This window comes from Eumetopias jubatus, unplaced genomic scaffold (genome assembly GCF_037043125.1).
Source record: "Eumetopias jubatus isolate StellerSeaLion01/CBP00866 unplaced genomic scaffold, mEumJub1_p1.0 scaffold_15, whole genome shotgun sequence".
NCBI lineage: Eukaryota > Metazoa > Chordata > Mammalia > Carnivora > Otariidae > Eumetopias > Eumetopias jubatus.
This window is the reverse complement of record NW_028274821.1, coordinates 56,868,595-56,887,567: the sequence shown is the minus strand read 5'-3', so window position 1 is coordinate 56,887,567 and position 18,973 is coordinate 56,868,595. Positions and strand designations below refer to the sequence as shown.

At 40.7% G+C, this 18,973-nt stretch overlaps 1 pseudogene; it reads right to left on the bottom strand.

The window, feature by feature from the left end:
- Positions 1-376: 376 nt before the first annotated feature.
- LOC114218140 (cyclin-dependent kinases regulatory subunit 2 pseudogene) lies at positions 377-613 on the bottom strand (annotated as a pseudogene).
- Between the last annotated feature and the right edge of the window lie 18,360 nt (positions 614-18,973).

Genomic DNA, 18,973 nt, shown 5'->3' with positions numbered 1-18,973 from the left:
GTGAAGGGAACAAGGCATGCAGTACATTCTGCATTGAGGGCATTGTAGATAAAAGGTCTCAATCCTCTATCTGCTTCAAGAAGTAAACTTTTTTTTTAAATGCAACATACAAACTTTATTTAACAAAAGTAACAGGTAAAGTCAAACTGGCACTTTTATTAAGAGAAAAACCGACTAGAAGAAATTTTATCTTAAACACCTTATAGTAACTATTTGCAGTTGCATTTAACTGAGCTCTCTTGCTGTGAAGAATACAACTCATGCACAGGTATGGATCAACAATTTGTACATTTTTCAAGTATTCACTGAATACTACCTTATATACACCTATATATTAAATTTGAAAAAGATTTAATTGACGATCCCCAGATAGACTTCATTTTTGTTACTCTTTTGGAAGATGTCTTCTAAAGAGAAGAATATGTGGTTCTGGCTCATGAATCATGTAATGAACCCAGCCTAGACTCTGTTGGACACCAAGTCTCCACTCCTCTTCAGACATCAGATGGGTTTTCGGGACTTGTTTGGAAAGTTCTCTGGGTAACATGACATGCTGGTACTTATAGTGCTTGTTGAAGTACTTGTCTGAGTAGTAGATCTGCTTGTGGGCCATCCTGCGGGCGGGCAGGAGTGACAGGGCGCAAAGAGCGGGCGCTGACGGCCACACGTCCTGGTTTGGCCAAAGCAATGACTTGACTCAAGAAGTAAACTTTAGTGAGTATATCTTGTCACACTATGTAGCGCTCTGTATTTTTTATTCTTATTTTACAAAAGGCGGAGTATATCTAATAGGAGAGAGGAGCAAGCTTTGTTAAAAGAACAATACACACATATACACACACATCCATATCAATGGTTGCCAACTAATCTGGTAATTTGAATCTTTGTTGACACTTGTTATTATGTAGATAAGGGGATAATCATCTCAGGGTCCAGTCCAGCATGGAATCTCATTCAATGAATAACAGACCAACAAATAATAATTATAAATAAACTAAAGCACTCTTGCTGTCTTTCCTGAAAATGCAGGGCTTCTTAAAAATCCTATTTTTTCCTTCTCAAAGTATCTTCCCAAAATTGTAGTTGCTCCAAAGTCTCTCTTCTCCCCCAGTACAAGCTACTGCCCTGGGTCTTTACCCAGCTGAACCTACATGAAGTCGCTTATCTCTTCCTTCTCCCTTCTTTGCTTAGTTCTTCATTATGTAGATCAACATAGCCTTTTGGACATTTTAATTTTCTTTCTTCCTCTATTAGCTTGGTTTTGTGCAATAAAGGTCTAGGAATGGATCTGGAAGTTAAGGTAACTTCCTCCTTATATGGAAGCAGGGAGTGGTTTGGGGAAGACCCTGGGGCTACTCATGCTTTTTTTTTTTGGTCCCCTGTCAAATCAACTTTGTGTATCCATTGTAGCAAATTTAAAATCTCAAATTCTTACCATCTCATGCTCTAATATGTGGGCTCCTCCTCCTGTCACGTGGTGCATAAAAAATTGATAAAGTGCATTTAAACATTATTTTTGAAACTATTATTAGGAAGGCTCAGTTACCCCAAAACCTATATAGTATATTCTGATACTAAAAGTCAAAGGTTTGGCATGTTCTATTGCTTTGGATTGTTGATGCAAATGTTTTCCTCCCTGGGATAGATAATAAAGCTTGTTGACATGGAGGCAGAGTGTGTGGGGGGGGATGTGAGAGAGAAATAGTTCCTTGGAGCCTTTAATGGAATGGAAAGGAATTCAGAAGATTGCTAAAGAATGATTACAGAGAAGTAGGGGCAGAGTAGGGAGGAAGAATAACAATAGCTTTTGAAGGGCTAGAAAACAGAATCTTTTTCTTTATTTTGAAGCTGAAATGTACAGTCTATCAATATTAAAGATAAATCTGAAAGTCATGTGACATTTAAAAAATTGTGTTGAGTTCTCAAATCTTTGTTCTCATTTATATGGCTGTTTTAGAAAAAGATTTTATTTATTTATTAGAGAGAGAGAGTGCGCACACACAAGCAGGGGGAGGGGCAGAGGGAGTGAGAGAGAGAAGCAGGCTCCCCACTGAGCAGGGAGACCTACTTGGGGTTGGATCCCAGGACCCCAGGATCATGACCTGAGCTGAAGGCAGACGCTTAACCGACTAAGCCACGCAGGTGCCCTGAAATTTATATGGCTTTTTAATTTAAATCTTTATTAAACCCATTGTGATTGGCTATGCTAATGAGTACCATCATCTTATTGGTAGTCTTGCTGTTGCTAATGATGAATAATTAAGTATGATTTTGTGCTGAGTTTTACTGTTTTGTTTTGTTTTGTTTTTATATGGAGCCCAACGCAGGGCTTCAACTCACTACTGGATCAAGAGTCAGGTGCTCAGCTGACCAAGCCACCCAGGCATCCCTGAATTTTACTGTTTTGATTAATTTTTACTATAAAACATTTCAATCATATTTCAATCTTTTTTCTTTTTTAAGTTTTTTCAGTATCTTTATTTTTATTTTTATTTTTTATTTTATTTTTTTAAGATTTTATTTATTTATTTGAGAGAGAGAATGAGATAGAGAGAGCATGAGAGGGGGGAGGGTCAGAGGGAGAAGCAGATTCCCTGCTGAGCACCCGATGCGGGACTCGATCCTGGGATTCCAGGATCATGACCTGAGCCAAAGGCAGTCGCTTAACCAACCGAGCCACCCAGGCGCCCTCAGTATCTTTTTTTTTGAAAAGTAGTTTTAAAAGATGTTTTCAGGTAAAAGTTGGATAGTAGATTTCACTCATATCGCACAAAGTTTGTAAACAGCCAGAATCAGAGTTTTATTCCCATGTCCCTCATAACCCACGTTCACAAATGTGGACTCAAAATTAATTGAGATTAGAGTAGTTAGGAACTGGCTACCTAGATTCATGCCATTTGATCCTGATAGTCTAGTGCCTGTGGTTCTTAGGCCAAACTCAGAGGGGTTGCCTGGAGATTACCATGATTTAGACAAAGAGGAGAGTTGGGTCAGTGAATATTTAAATCACCCGCTGAGAAATGCTGAGTGGTAGTTAAGATGAGTGAAAGATCGTATTTACGTCACACGTCTAACTTTTGCAAGGACATTGTTGAAGGTTATAGATCTTGTTCTCTCTTTTTATAGGAACACACTAAAAAACAACAACAACAACAAAACAACAAAAAAACTAACCCAGGAGAAATGGACAAAAGATAAAATTTCTTTTTGGAGGCTGATGAAAATTGTCAGATTAGATGGGCTCTTTGGGAATCATTACTTCTTATAATGCTTTGCGTATACCCAGAGAGCACAGGAAATAACATGTCAAGGTTACTCTGCTCAGCAGAAAATTTCCTTAATGCCACATAATAATGAGTGAAATGAATGCAAATGAGGTTTTGACCACCAACCCACCTCATTAGGACTGTCTGAGCTCCAGCTCTACTTTTCCTACATTTTCTGGGCTGTGTAGCTTCAGTTCAAAGGCCCCAGCTCTTTGACAGTGTTGTCAAAGTTGACAACTGGTTGATGCTTTTCTGCTGAAATTCTATGGGCTTAAGCAGCCAGATTCAGGGTTGGTGCCTCCAGGTCAGAGCCCCTCCCCCCCACCCCTAGTGGGCCTACCCCCTACCTACCCAATCTAGGCAAGCTAGATTTCCCCTTGGGATTATGGAAAACCTGTTGTACCTAGAAAACCAACAGTGAGGGTTCTGCCATTTCAGTCAGAAATTCTGTCTTCACATTCAGAATGATCATGTCCCCTAGTTACAGTTTAGAAAGATAAACAGGCTTTCAGCCAAATAGGAAGAAAAATACTGTCCCAAATTCGTATGCAAAAACAGGGTGATTGGAGTGCCTCTAGGAGATAAATTAGGTCAATTTTTACCAAGGAAAGTCATTAGTCAGTGTTTCCAGGTTATTTAATCTATATTCTTGTGGAAATGGAAGGGAACTCATATTTAGTAGGTGATTACTTTGTGCCAGGTGCTGTGTTAGATGCTTCATGTATGCATTTTAACCCATGGTCAACTCTATCAGAGGGGTGTCATGGGTATCATTGTCCCCTTGCAGAATGAAGAAACTGAGGCTCAGAAGTTGTCACTTGCTCAGGAACGTACAGGTAGTAGAGTTAAAATTCTAACCACCTCTGACCTGAAAGCCTTATTCTTTTTCAAGAGGTTCTTTCTAGAAAAAAAAGTAAAAATTTCAAAATATACCACTGGTCACTTCGGTACTGCCTGGTGTCCTTCCAGAGCTGTCTATTTAGCTGGGAACTAAATCTTTAGGTAATATTTGGAAAGTGGTGAGTCCCCTCACTGGAGTTATTGAAGGGGATGTTGGTGTTTTGGTGTGTTTTTTTCCCCTAATTTTTATTTAAATTCTAGTTAGTTAACATATAGTGTAATACTGTTTTCAGGAGTAGAATTTAGTGATTCACCACTTACATATAACCCCCAGTGCTCAACCCAAGTGCCCTCCTTAATAGCCATCATCCATCTAGTGAAGGGGACATTGTTAATCAAATGTTTACTCTGTTGAGGAAGGTATTTGTGCATCTCATGAGGCAGTATGTGCCAGTAGTGGTTTATGTATTACTGATGGGAAATTAAAAAAACAAAACAAAACAACCAACAGTTGCATGTTTTAAAATATTAACCAGAATATCAGCTTGTGATTGCATAGATATTGTTTAGACATAGCTGAAGAAAATAAATAAGCTTTTTTACAGAAACACATGAAGTAGTTAATAGTGGTCCCCAGATATTAAGAAAATTGTGATGGTAGCATGTGACTGAAGATGTTTGGGAATCATCATAATTAGGAATGGCCAAATAATGTTAACTCTGAGGGACAGCGAGTCTAAGTAGCCTTTGGTAACTTTCCAATTACCTAGAGATTATGTTCTACAAAACAGAACTCCTAACTAGCTCTGTTTGCTACCCAACCCATTCTTGGGGCACCAAATTCCACTGTTGGCTCTTATGAAAGCAGGGAATTCAAATTAATTTGAGCCTCAGACCTATCCAAAATCTAATTGTGCAGAAAAATGTAATACAACAAAAGTGAAAGAAAAGGATTTTTAGATGGCCCAACTTTCGGGATCCCTAGGATCACAGTTATTATAAATAATCATATAAATGGAATCTCTTTGCCAAGAAATGTATCTCTTTTTAATTCATTTTAGGCAGTGACAGAAAATTATTTGAACCCAGGTTCTAGTCCTGGCTCTATTACTAACCAGGTGTGTGATCTGGGGGGAGGGAGGGGGTTGTTCTTGAAGATACTTTCCCTTTCTAGTCCTTTGTGAAAGCAAGTCATACTTATTATTCAATGTGGTTTGATGAGTTATCAGTTTTCAGAGAAGCCCTCTGATTTGAAAACAAACCAGGGACTCAGAGCTACTTGGGTAGCATCTGGGTAGGAGACATCCAAGGAATATTTGAGTTAGGATTTGGTTAGGCAGTAAAGTTTCAATTTGGAGACAGGAACTTATATTTACTGAGCACTAAGTACATTCAAGGCACTTTGTATCCTACCTCACTGACTCCTCAAAATCCACTTTTATGGATAAGAAAATTGAGGCTAATGCAAATATTGAACCATTACATTGTATACCTGACACTAATATGTCAGTTATACTTCAATTAAAAAAAAAAAGAAGGAAAGAAAATTGAGGCTAAGTTTGAAAAACTTGCATAACAGGGTGCCTGGGTGGCTCAGTCGGTTAAGTATCTGCCTTCGACTCAGGTCATGACCCCAGGATCCCGGGATGGAGCCCCACATCAGGCTCCCTGCTCAGCAGGGAGTCTGCTTCTCCCTCTCCCTCTGCTGCTCCTGCTACATGTGCTCTCTTTCTCTCTGTCAAATAAATAAATAAAATCTTAAAAAAAAAAAAAACTTGCTTAAGGTCACCCATCTCCTATATGGCAGATGTGAGACTGAATTCAAGTGTGGTGGGCCATAACCACTGTGCTTTATTGCCTCTGAGGATTTTAAATAGGCATGGGAGTGCAACCTGTAGAACTGCATCCAGAGCCCTGCAAGTGTAGTGCATGTGAGGAGAAGCAGCCAGCTGTGGAAGACCTTCCAAGCAGGCGGAAGGAGGTGACTGACAAGAATAGATGGGTCATGTTTTCCCTGGTAGACCTGCTGGATTTAAGGGTCCAGGGGCTCAGCACAGGCTTGGGGAACAAGTGCCTATGCTCAGTCAAGCAGGCACAGGTAAGTAGACACAGGTGGCAGCAGGGGCAGGGGAGCCTGGTGATTCAGGGATGATGTGACCAGACAGCTGAGGTAAAGCTTAGATTGCAGGTGGCAGAGTCCCCAGCCCGGAGAACCGAGGGAGTCCACATAAGTCAGAGGCCTGCCCTGCTTGCTTCTCAGAAGTCTACAGGTAGGAGTGATTGGTATCTAGAGACCCTGGTCTGGTCTGAATGGCTCTATAACTGACTGGCTATGGAAGGTGGCTTCATTCTTTCTCTGTTTTTGTCTCTCTCTCTCTCTTTTTTTTTAAAAGTAGGCTCCATGCCCAGTGTGGAGCCCAACCCGGGGCTTGAACTCATGACCCTGAGATAGAGACCTGAGCTGAGATCAAGAGTTGGTCACTTAACCAACTTAACCACCCAGGCGCCCCGTTCTTGTCTCTTGGTTAAGAGCTTGGAATCCAAGTCGCATGGACCCAGAGTAAATTATTTACTAGTTGTGTGACCTTAGTCAAATTACTTACTTGCTATTAGCTTTAGTCTACTCAATTGTAAAATGAGGATAATGATAGTATCTCTTTATAGGGTTGCTGTATAGATTAAATGAGATAATATAGCTAAAGAACAGTAACTGGCTCAATAAAAATAATTACTATTGTTATTAATAAGTGATGATACTTATATGGGATTAACTCCTACCACACAGTGACTTGGACTTAGTATAGCCAGATATTTCATTTTAATCAATAGTACTATCGCACTATTTGAGTTTAATCATAAGCTAATTTGAGTCCAAGTTCTTGCTCATAATTCTCAAAGATTGAGGGAAATTTGATTATAATATGGCCAAATCCTCCCATTTTCCTAATCCACTCCTTCTCCTCCTCTGGACCATCTCATAGTTCAGGAAAGGACAAGGTCTCCATTGCTCTGGGCCGTGCCTCATCTCTTAGAGGACAAGGGCCTCCCTCTGTGTTCCCACATACACATTGCCCTGCAGGCCCCTTCTTGGTGCCTGCCTGAATTTCCAGGGAGCATGGAGGGTTATTCACAGTGGCTCTGACCATGTGCCTGAGGACATAGATGTATTTTTAGTGTCTTCTGCCTAGAGTCTGGCTGAAAAGGTCATGCCTATTTTTTATACCTAATGTCAACTTCTGAATAAACAGGGTAAAGAACTCATTTCTATTAATAGGGCCCAAGCAATGTCAAGGTGTTGGTTCCCTCCTCCCCCCACCCCTTTGGAATGTTATTTTGCTAATGATATGTAAGGAAAGTGCTTTGTAAAACCCCAAAGCAGTTTATAGGAGTTCTTGTGAAGGAGGAGAATGAGGGTGTCCAAGGGTGCCCTAGAGGGGCGCCTGGGTGCCTCAGTTGGTAAAACTCCGACTCTTGGTTTCAGCTCAGGTCATGATCTCATGTCTCATGAGATCAAGCCCTGAGACCGGCTCCCTGTGCAGTGGAGAGTCTGCTTGAAGATTCTCTCCCTCTGCCCCTTCTCCCATTCATGCTCACATGCTCTCTCTCTAAATAGATAAATCCTTAAAAAAAAGAGCACCCTGGAGAACAGGGGTTAGGTAAGTCAGGTAGCCCCAGAGGGGCTGAACTAGGACTACTAAGAGGTAAATATAGGGAGAGGTTTTGGGTACCATGTTTTCTATTTACAAAGCTGAGCAGGAATGGAGTGGCGCATTGATAAACAATGGGTAGTCACCCTTGCATGTATTAATTCAAGCAAAGACTGGAAGACCTCAACCAGGATGTTGGTGACTGGAGTCATGTGGGAGCAAGAGACTGGATGAGATGGGCAGAGGGCCCTTCCAGTGCTGAGATTCATGATTCCGGAGGGGTGAGGGTGAGGGCTATTCTGCATGTTGGGGCTGGCCACTGAATGAAGTGGACACCAAAAAAAAAATAATAATAATAAGCTACAGCAGACTTGAAAATAAATCTATGTGTGGCCACATTTTCCTGGGGGTGATTTTATCTTTCAGTTTTCCCCTATTTTTTTGTTAATGGTTATTGGTTTATTTAGGTTTAAATTTTTTTCCCTTAAGTCAGTTTTGGTAAGTAATTTTTATAGAAGTGTCATTTTAAAATATATTAGCATAAAGTTATATATTTCTGATGATTTTTAATATCTACTTTCTCTGGAGTTATGTCCTCTTTTTCATTTCTGGTGTTTTTCTATTTTTCTTCTTTATCTATCATATAATTGACATGTAACATATTAATTTCAGGTGTACAACACAATGATTTGATATTTCTGTATATTACAAAATGATCACTGCAAGTTTAGCATTCATCACCTGGCATAGTTACAAATTTTTTTTCTTACCTTTTAAAACCTACTCTCTTAACAACTTTAAAATATGTAATACAGTATTATTAACTATAGTCACCATGCTGTATAATACATCCCTGTGACTTACTTATTTTATAATTGGAAGTTTGTGTCTTTTGACCCCCTTCACTCCTTTCTCTTATCCCCTACTTACTGTCTCTGGCAACCACTAATCTGTTCTCTGTATCTATGAGCTTTGTTTTTTTTTTGTTTGTTATTTGTTTTTTAGATTCCACACATAAGTAAGATCATACAGTATCTTTCCCTGTCTATTTCACTTAGCATAATGTCCTTGAGGTTCATTCACATTGTCGCAAATGGTAAAATTTCTTTCTTTTTTATGACCAAATAATATTCGTGTGTGTGTATGTGTGTGTACCAAATTTTCTTTATCCATTCATCCACCAATGGACACTTAGGTTGTTTCCATATCTGGGCTATTGTAAATAATACTGCAGTGAACACGGAGGTGCCAATATTTTTTTGAGTTAGTATTTTTCATTTTCTTTGGATAAATACTGAGAAGCAGAATTGCTGGATCATAGGGTAGTTCTCTTTTTAATTTTTTGAGGAATATCCATACTGTTTCATTGTGGCCACACCAGTTTACATTTGCACCAATTTACATTTCCACCAATAGTTCTCAAGGGTTCCTTTTTCTCCACATCCTTGCCAACACTTATTTCTTGGCTTTTTGATACTAGCTGTTCTGACTGTGTATGAGGTCATATCTCATTGTGATTTTGATTTGTATTTCCCTAATGATTAGTGATGTTGAGCATCTTTTCATGTACCTATTGACCATCTGTATGTCTTTGGAAAAATGTCTATTCAGATCTTCTGCTCAATTTTAAGTGGATTGTTTGTGCTTTTGCTATTCAGTTGTATGAGGTCCTTATATATTTTGGATATTTATCTCTTATCAGATATATAACTTGCAAATATTTTTTCCCATTCAGTAGTTCCTCTTCATTTTGTTGATGGTTTCCTTTGCTGTGTAGACCCCATGTCTTTTTTAATCAGGGAATTTCATTTGTCTGCTATAATGGTTAAACTAAATAGGACTAAAATATATTTTTTTCCATTCTGCCCTCAAATTTCAATAATAGATTCATTTCACTGCATCTTAACCTGTCAGATTCCTTTTGGCACATGAGAAAACTGAGGGGTAGTTAAGTGATTTGCCTAAATTTTATAGGGGGTGCGCATCAGAGCCCAGACTTCAACCTTTTGGCTCCTGGTCTATTGCTCTTCCTAGTAAACCAGACTGCTCCTGCTGTAGGCATTGAGAAATCTGTGAAAACAAGGATACTGAGCAGAGTAGAAGTAACACACAGCCCAGAAGGCTGCCTTTAGGCATGAGTCCTTCCTCTTTGGTAAGGCCCTTGTACGTTGTAGGTGCTCAGCAGATGTTTGTTGAATTAAACAAAACAATCCTGTCAGTACCTGGCTTCTAGTTAGTGCTCCATAAATCGTTATTGGATATAAAGCAGCACAACTTTCAAGGGCTTCATGGAACTGACTGCCAAAGCTCAGGACACATGGAAAGGCCCATGGCTTGTCCTCATTATGTTTTCTACTCCTGTATTTGTGGGTAGTTTCAACCCTGGTATGGTAGCAAGGCTTCCTGCATGCTCTGAGACCTCCTGCCTTAACCTCCATTCTGGGCTTGAATGAAGATGAATTTTTCTGAGGATGCTTCCTACAAACAAGGGTATTGAGCCTAACAAGAGTTGCTGGTCATCCAGGTTGAGTCATTAGTAGACAGCAAGCTGGGCAAGCTGGCAGCATCCCTGGCACGGGAGCTACGCTGTCTACTTTTGTGATTAACTGACTCTAGTCTAGCTGTGATCAGCAGAACTCCCAGTCCAGGGAGTGGCTGGACTCCAAACCCAGCTCCTTGGAAGCTCCTAATTGGGCTCCACCTGTCAGGAGGTAATAGAGAGAGACTTACTGATATTTCTGAAGTACAACTTTTTTGATAACTGGTAAATAGCATATCAGAGCTCCCTCATTTTGCAGCCCAGTCTGCAGCAGGTTTATGAAAGGTATTTATAGGTTTCATAACTGTGATCTTACCTCCTTCGTTATTGCCAACTAATCCTCCTCTGGTTTTGTCTGTGAATCAGCCAGGACTTGGAGTCATTGTGATTGGCTATTAGAGGGGCTTCAGTCATCCTGAAGATTCCTGGATAGCTTGGGAGACAAGTGATATGATATAAACACTGTTTTCTTCCCTTTTGGCTTGGGGACTTGGTTAAGAAGTGTTAGTAGATGGAATGATATTTAGATTTTTATTCTGTCCCGGGAGGGCTAAGAAAAGATTACTGACGTCAAGTGAGCAGTTCCAGGAGTAGAGTGAGTAGTCACAGCTAGAAGCTCCACCAGTCCTTGAAGATGCAGAGACATTTACATTCCTGCATCTCTCAGTGAGAGGAGAAAAGATGCCAAGCACAGAATAGTGGTGAAGAGCCCTGATTGTGAACTGAGGCTAATTCAGTTCAAATTGTGCCTCTGTTGCTCATTAGGTGAATGAGACATGAGTGAAATCACAAAAATTTCTGAACTTCAGTTTTCACATTTGTTTTATAAGGCTGATGGTCTAAGTACTTCATTGGGGTGTAGTATTTTCTAAGTGTATAAATGGCGGCAACATTATTATGAATTCTAGTACTAACTAGCTGTGCAAACTTAGGCAAGTCACCTCAATTCTTTGGGCCTAGTTTCCTTATTCAAAAAGCATTAGAGTAGATGATTCTTTATGTCAGTCAGGGTCCAGTCAGGACATAGAAACCATGCCAGTTATTTTAACAGAGAAATTACTATAAACAGTTCTTAACCAGGTAGTAGAGAACTGGAAAGGCAGACAGGGAACACAGAGGTAGCAACTGCAGAAGGCAGCTATCACACATAGGACTGGGGGAACAGAGGGAAGAAGCTGAGACGGTTATACATATGCTTCTCGGAACCAGTAGGTGCTGGTATCTCTGGGGAAGGGAGGGGAAGATGGTACAATGTGGCTGGTGCTGAGAAAATTGCAAACAGAATCTCTGTGCTATAGGAACAAGCTGCTGAGGTCAGGGTAAAGAAGAAACACTGCTGGGGCCCTGCTGACCTAATGGGAAGCAGGCAGGAAGTAGCAGGCCACCTCTCCCTTTTTTAGGTCTTACTCTAGCACACTGTTCCCCCAACCTCCATTGGAAAAGCCTCACAGGAAGCAGCTGGCAATGGGGAAATGGGGTGTGCAGGGTCTTGCCCTAGCATCACAAAGCCAAATGTGGAAGGGTGAGCTTGGAGCCCAGAGGCAACAGCTTAATAACTGGTGTAATCTTTAAGGTTCCTTCCAGGTTAGAGTCTGTGAATCAGGTTCTGAAGCCCATGAAGAACTCTGTGGGCTCTTGGAGAGTCAGCATGGTATGGTAGGATGACATTGAGTTTTGTAGCCATGCAGATCTGGATTGGAATCCTATCTCTGACTCTTAACAGCTATGGGATGTTGGGCAAGTTACTATGAATTTCTCTGAGCCTTGTTTCCTCCTCTGTAAAATGAAGATATCAATACCTATCTCACAGGGTTATTGTGATACTTAAATAAGAATGGGCCTGTAAAGTACCAGGAGGGGTATCTGGCAAATCAATGGTAGCTATTATTATTAAGGATACTTGTTCAATGAGTGTCTGCTGATTGGCTTGTTCCCTTTGTTGGTTGCACAAACTGATGTCACTGTTTTGTTTCTTACACTCAGATGTGGCTTGCTGGATCATGATGGGGAGCCTAGGCAGTGGGTCAGTGGTGGCCAGGGAGTCCCATGGTCCCTGGGGCCCCAGGGACATTTGTACAGTTTCTCTTGGTTCTCAGAGTGGGATCTAGTAGGCTGGCTTCTGAGTGTGTGTTCAGTGCCAGGCAGGGACATGCACCCATTATTGTACTGCAGCTAGTGGGCTCCTTGGATGCTACTCAAGCCAGAGGCAAGAACTTGATTTCCTTGGTAGAAATGCTATAGACTAGGAGAATCATTTATAATCTTTTCTCTCCCCTCGGCATAGTTGATATCCTCTTACTTTCTTCCAGGTGAGCTCTTTTTTTTTTTTTTTAAGATTTTATTTATTTATTTGACAGAGAGACACACAGTGAGAGAGGGAACACAAGTAGGGGGAGTGGGAGAGGGAGAAGCAGAATTCCTGCTGAGCAGGGAGCCCGATGTGGGGCTCGATCCCAGGACCATGGGATCATGACAAGAGCCGAAGGCAGATGCTTAACGACTGAGCCACCCAGGCGCCCCTCCTAGGTGAGCTCTTAGACTAGAATAATAAGGAAACACAGACTATTCAATATTATTGATGGCATTAATAACTAATATTTATTAGGGGTCCATCTTGTGCCAACTATTGTACAAGGCCCTTTGAATGCATTACCCCTAATCTTGAATGCTATAATGTCAGTTTTATTTTCTTTACATTATCTACAAAGAAACTGAGGCACAGAGCTGTAAAATAAACTTGCTCAGAGCTTTTAAATAGTATAAAATGGAGCCAGGATTAGAACCCAAGTTTGTTGGATTCTAAGCACATTCCTTTACTATTAAGCCAGACTTTTCCCAATGCTGGTTAAAAGTAGCACAAATTTAACTTAGAAAATATCTGGATTTCTGGGCCACATGATGGTAGATTACGCAGTAGAGCCCCTACTACACTTCCTTCTAACTTTCCATTATAATGGTTTAATGGCATCTGATTAACACCCCTTGATGCATCTTTACCCAGCTTCTCAAGAAAATACCTGAAAAACAAAAGGATGAATACTGAAAACACAAATTCACAGTTTTGGTATGATTTAAATCTGTTATAGAGACTATTTTATTTGGTCAGTATTCTATCAGTTATTGGGGAGGAAGTCTATTCAATTAAAAAATTTTTTTTACCCCCAAATAAGGCAGTCGGGCTTTTATGTGAAACCATTCACCTAAAAGGTACCTCTCTGACAATTTTTTCCCCTTAAGATTTTTAAGTAATTTTGAGCTTGTCTGCTACAAGTGTCACAGGCATTATGATTAAGCAGTACTATTTCTCAGAAAGCCCAGCACTTATCATAATCATCCAACCCATTCTAACAGGTCTAAGGTAGGTTTAGCTAGAATGGGTTCAGCTAGATTCTGCTTGATGTGAAAGAAGCTTCTGAAAATACAGATTTCCAAAAGTTGTAGAAACAGTGAAGTTGGGTTGAGAAAACCCATTTGTGGACTGCTTTTGCTTCACCTCACATTGGAGGGCAGTGCTGCTTGCCTGAGAGAGGGTAGAAGGTGCCTTGTTCTCCCATTGCCTGGGCCCTGCCTCGGAAGACCCAGGGCCATGCTAACAAAGGATTCTCAATTTCCTTTGGAAAGATCAGCAGATGAGAATATCCAGGGACATTAAAAAAATAGTAGCAAGGCTTATGCAGCCATCAAAAAAAAAATGAAATCTTGCCATTTGCAGTGACGTGGATGGAACTAGAGGGTATGATGCTAAGCTAAATAAGTCAGTCAGAGAAAGACAAGTATCATGATCTTACTGATACGAGGAATTTGAGAAACAAGGCAGAGGATCATAGGGGAAGGGAGGGAAAAATGAAACAAGATGAAACCAGAGAGGGAGACAAACCATAAGAGACCCTTAATCTCAGGAAACAAACTGAGGGCTACTGGAGTGGAGGGGGGTGGGGGAGGGGGTGGCTGGGGGATGGACATTGGGGAGGGTATGTGCTATGGTGAGTGCTGTGAATTGTGTAAGACTGATGAATCACAGACCTATACCCCTGAAACAAATAATACATTTTATGTTAATAATAAAAAAATAGTAGCAAGGAAGAATATTTTTGTTTTTTGATGTGAAAAAATAATAGAAAATCAAAGAAATTAAAACACGAACCTAGTATGCTCCAGTGAAAATTGGGATAAAGATAGAATTTGAATTGAGATCACCAAATGAATAGAGTATATCTTCCTGTCAGTGATTCTAAATTTTTTTTAAGCTTTTATTTATTTATTTGACAGAAAGAGAGAGAGTACAAGCAGGCAGAGCAGCAGGCAGAGGGAGAGGGAGAAGCAGGCTCCCGCGGAGCAGGGAGCCCAATGCGGGGCTCGATCTCAGGACCCTGGGATCATGACCTGAGCTGAAGGCAGACGCTTAACCGACTGAGCCACCCAGGTACTCTGACCCTAAATATTTTTAAATTATTCCACTGTGTGGTGTGTAAAAACATTTTAATACATATTAATCTAATTGGATCTTCCCAGGAGGATCAAATGAGTTAGGTATTTTCATCTTTTAATGCAGACAAATCTATAAATATTTTCCTTTTGAGTTTATCCATTGTTTTATGAATTTATCCCAAACTTTTAAATTCCTTTCTAAAAATTTATGTCATTTTCTGGGGCGCCTGGGTGACTCAGTTTGTTAAGCATCTGCCTTTGGCTCAGGTCATGATGGCATCGAGCCCCGTATCTGGCTCCTTGCTCAGCGGGAAGCCTGCTTCTCCCTCTGCCTGACACTCCCCCTGCTTGTGTGCTTTCTCTCTCTCTCTCTCTCTCGCTCACTCTCTCTGACAAATAAATAAATAAAATCTTTAAAAAAAATTTATGTCATTTTCAGGTTTTACAATGGGTTAACTATCTAAAATTAATTTAGTAAATTGAGTGAGGTGAGGATGTAATATAATTTTTCTCATACAACTAATTTATTGTTCCAGTGCAATTTATTGAATAATTCTATCTTCCTTCACTGATAATTAAGTTTTATACAGTGTTTGTCTGCTGCTAACAGGTGGCCCTTTCATCCTATGGAATGGATTAGAAACCTCAGTCTTGGGAAGTGAACCATTGTTTTTGAACCTCTGGTTCTTGGGTTATCATTCTCCATAGCTGTGGTTTTCAGGGCTATGGTTTTGCAGAGCTATGGTCTTTCTGTGGAGGTGCCTCTTCCATTGTCAGAAACTTTAAGTTAGCAAATCTTCCTTATCCTGAATGACAGTGGGTCTTCTGGAAACTTCAATCCACTGGTCCTTATGCTGAGTCTAATCCATTCTCAGCTGCCATATCACCCCCTGGGTGCTTGCCTGCCTGCCTTCCTTCCTTCCTTCCTTCCTTCTTTCCTTCCTTCCTTCCTTCCTTCTTTCCTTCCTTCCTTTCTTTGTTTCTTTTTTAATTTATTTATTTTGAGAGAGAGAGCAAGCAGGGGGAGGAGCAGAGGGAGAGGGAGAGAGAGAATCCTTAAGCAGACTCCCTGCTAAGTGCAGAGCCTGACGTGGGGCTCTATCCCAGAACCCTGAGATCATGACCTGAGCCGAAATCAAGAGTTGGACCCTTAACCCACTGAGCCACCCAGGTAGCTTCTATGTGTCATTCCTACTCCTTACCTCGAACTATTAACCTCATTTGATAGGTAGGCATTTTCACTCCATTTTGCAGAAGACTGGGATTCAGAGAGGTTTATCAACTTGCTTGAGGTCACAGAACCAGTAAGTGACCCAGTCAGAATTTATGCTCCTTTCCAGCTGACTCAAAAGCCTATACTTTTACCACTACACCATACTATTCTTTTAAAACATTTTTCTTTATTGTGGTAAATATACATGACATAAAATTTACCATTTTAACCATTTGTAAGGTTACAGCTCAGTGGTATTAAGTACATTCAAATTGTTGTACAATCATCAGCTATCTATTTTTTAAGCATTTAAAGACAGCAAGGGCATCTAAGTCTATTGATAGTGGGCCAGAAGATCATTAATTAAGATAATTCTCCTACATGTGTGTGGGCCAGTGAATTTCCACTTGGTGACAATGGCTTGGTGAATAGTTATTTGGATATGACTCAAAATGCTCATCTGAATTTTGGGAGTTTATTTATATTTATGATCGTTTGTCAGGAATATCATCATCTTCCAACTTCAGGAAATTAAACAAGAATATCTCACTATTATGTTATTAATTACATTCAGCTTTAATTACAATTGCTAACTGATCCCAGCCTGCAAGTTTGACATCTGGGTGCAGCAGGCATACCATGGTAGTGGCAGACAGGTAAATACAGCAGAGAGCTCATGCGGGTTACCGAATCAGATAAATTAGTGGTACTAAAGACCTCAAGTGGTCTACTTTGGGGGCAGCAGCATGCTGGATTTCTGGGAAGGATGGGTATCAGGATTCCTCTAAGTTTTCTCTTTACCAGGTTGAATAACCTTGTTTTTCTTCATAAAACACAGAATCCAAAGCCCTTTTATTGAATGACCACTTTCCAGCCTGCTGACTGCTGACTAATGTTTCTTTCCAAGTGTGACTTCTGGAATGGAGCCTATCACTCCTGTCATGATCCTGCCAGTGCAGAGCAGAACACACCTGCCTAACTCTGGATGGAATGCCTCCGTCCGTGCCACCCTAGACGGTGCCTTCATGTTGTAGGCTCATGTTAAGCTTGTAGTCAGTTCAGACTCCAAATCTGCTTCATATATATTATTATTATGACACTAGACCTCCCTACCTATTTCCATGTGAATTGGCCTTTTGGACTTATGGATAAGATTTTATTTCTATCAAGAGTGGAAAATATGTGTTATGGACCTTGTTCACATCCAAGGATCTTTTTATTGGCACTTTTTCCTCTGAGCCTGATAGGCCTCAGAATCCTTCTAAACACAATGCTTCAGTTAGCCATTACCAATCATGTCTCAGAGTTGGCACACAAGTACTTGCTTTGCATGGATTCATATTATATTTTATTTCATATTTAACCCATCACAGAAAATGATAAATCAGGGTACATTTAGGACTGGAAGACTGGGGTGGTGACCAATGTAACAGAGCTTGAAAGAATTAATATCACAAATGTTTAAAAAACTAGAACGTTGATTGCAGCAAAAGTACAATAGTTTTTGTTATTTAAAAAGCCTTCATTATTTTTGACACATCTAAGGCCTTATTTTGTGAACAGGTTGTGCGAGAAACTTAATCAGTTTGCAAAAATTATGATTGCATTTTCCCTCAGTAATTTAGTTTCTTTCTAATCCCTGCCATTCTCCCTTACCCTGTATAGCTGACTTTAGATTCAGGAGAAGTTAGGGGAGTAGGCACATTGCTTTCCCCCTCTTTTTTTACTCCCAAGACTAATGGGGCAATATGTTCAACTTTGTTTCCCTCTTAAAATAAAGAAAGGGAATACATGGGGAGGCACCGGGCCAGCAACAATTTACATTGGTTAGGAGATACTAGGTTGGGACGACATTTGCAGTTTTGCAGAATACTCCTGATATTGAAACTCATCTTTGAAATACAAAGTAGCCTGCATATCAGGCAGCCACAGACTGACTAACTCCTAGTTCTTTACCTTTGCAAGGGGCTCTGTAGCTTTCCAGGCTCAGCAAACCAAAGCAACACTGACTTCCTTTTTTTTTTTTTTTTTAAGATTTTATTTATTTATTTGGGAGAAAGTGAGTGAGAGCGAGAGCACGAGTATGGGGGAGGGACAGAGGGAGAGGGAGAAGCAGACACTGCCCAGCACGGAGCCTGCCAAGGGGCTTGATCCCAGGGCCCTGGGATCATGACTTGACCTGAAAGCAGATGCTTAACCCACAGGGCCACCCAGGTGCCCTTCACTGACTTCTTTTTTTTTTTTTTAAAGATTTTTTATTTATTTATTCATGAGAGACAGAGAGAGGGAGAGAGAGAGAGAGGCAGAGGGAGAAGCAGGCTCCCAAGGAGCAGGGAGCCCGATGCGGGACCCGATCCCAGGACCCTGGGATCATGACCTGAGCCGAAGGCAGACGCTTAACCATCTGAGCCACCCAGGCACCCTCACTGACTTCTTATATGTATATAAAAAGCATATTGTGGGCTATAAAGCAGGGCACAAATGATCGTTCTTTTAATATGCCGTATTTCTTTTAAAATATCTTATCTTGCAATCAGGAGGGGTTTCCTTATGTGCCCTTGACTTGGGGCCATTCTAATGTTGATGGAGGATATTTTCAGAACCTGGTTTCTGAGAACTCTCAATTGTTAGATGTTCAGGTTGCTATTCACCTCTCCTTCTTTTTCTGATTCTGACCAATGGGGAACACACATAAGGAATAATAAAGAGACAATTACCACTTCTTTCATAGGTAGACAAGCTCCTGATACCCAAAGTAAACTTTGGTAAAAGGTGGATTGGTGAACCTGACTCTGGTGTGAAGTTGAAGTGTATGCTTCTAGCACCCAGCCCAAATGTAAGTCATTAGATTCACATGCTCAGCCACATGACAGAGTGAGTCAGTGAGTAAAGACCTGCAGAAAAGATAAAAAGTCAAGTATCTAACCATCGGCATTCCAGGACTACATGCCTGCCACACCCACCCCATCATAGGTTGAACAAGAAGAATGGCAGGCCTGGCAGGACTGTCGAGGGGTGCTTGCCATGTGGAGCAGAAATG